The following is an 867-nucleotide window of genomic DNA, read 5'->3' as shown; positions in this document are numbered from 1 at the left end:
ACCTTATTTTCAGTGTGAGTGTGGTGGTTTTCTACTGGTCACTATTAGAACTTATTACTTTCTTGGATGCCATTTTTCTGCCCATCTAACATACATGGTGTAATAATTTGTAGTAACGCAGCTCTCCTCTGGATGAATACTGCCTCCACCTGAGAGATCAGCCATATCTGTAACTATGTGAAAGAGTAGAAGAGCAGAGAGCTGAAACTGATGGTGGTGGTCAGACACGTGACTTTATGTTCTTTTTGACATGAGCAGAGGAGGGAGGGTGAATGTGTTGGAGCTGAAGCTGCCTGGAAGGAGGAAAAGAGGAAGACCTCAGAGAAGATACATGGATGGAGTAAAGGACATGCAGAGGGTTGGTGTAGCAGAGGATGGATGGGGTGAAATTCAGGCAGGTGATCTGCTTTGGCGACCCATAAAAAGGGGCAGAGAATTAACTACATACATATATATATATATATATATATTTTCAATATATTATTTATGTGACTTATTCATCCAAGAGCAACTTAGCTTCTGATTCGAGTAGCAGGTAGTAAAAAATAAAAATTACCAAGCGATGAAGAGGCTTTACTGAATTCTCAAAATGCAGAAAAATAATGATTTAGATGGATGATTAAAAGATTTCAGCCCTGCAAGGAATGCACAGATGACACTCTACTGCACTGGGAAGTTTTTGTACTTTACTTTGTGTATATTTCACAGCTGGGAATTTCCACAAGGAAGGGACTAAGTGAAATTCTCTAATTTGTTTCTATGCATTGTATAATAGCCAGTGAGGGGACAGAGACATGTCAGACTGTGGGATTATACATTTGTTAGTTTTTCTAATGGCCTCTTCAAAAGGTAAGTTTTATTCCATAT

This window comes from Haplochromis burtoni, unplaced genomic scaffold, assembly GCF_018398535.1.
Source record: "Haplochromis burtoni strain Fernald_Lab_line unplaced genomic scaffold, NCSU_Asbu1 Contig_2914, whole genome shotgun sequence".
Taxonomy (NCBI): domain Eukaryota; kingdom Metazoa; phylum Chordata; class Actinopteri; order Cichliformes; family Cichlidae; genus Haplochromis; species Haplochromis burtoni.
The sequence above is the reverse complement of the archived record's forward strand: the minus strand, read 5'-3'. Positions refer to the sequence as shown.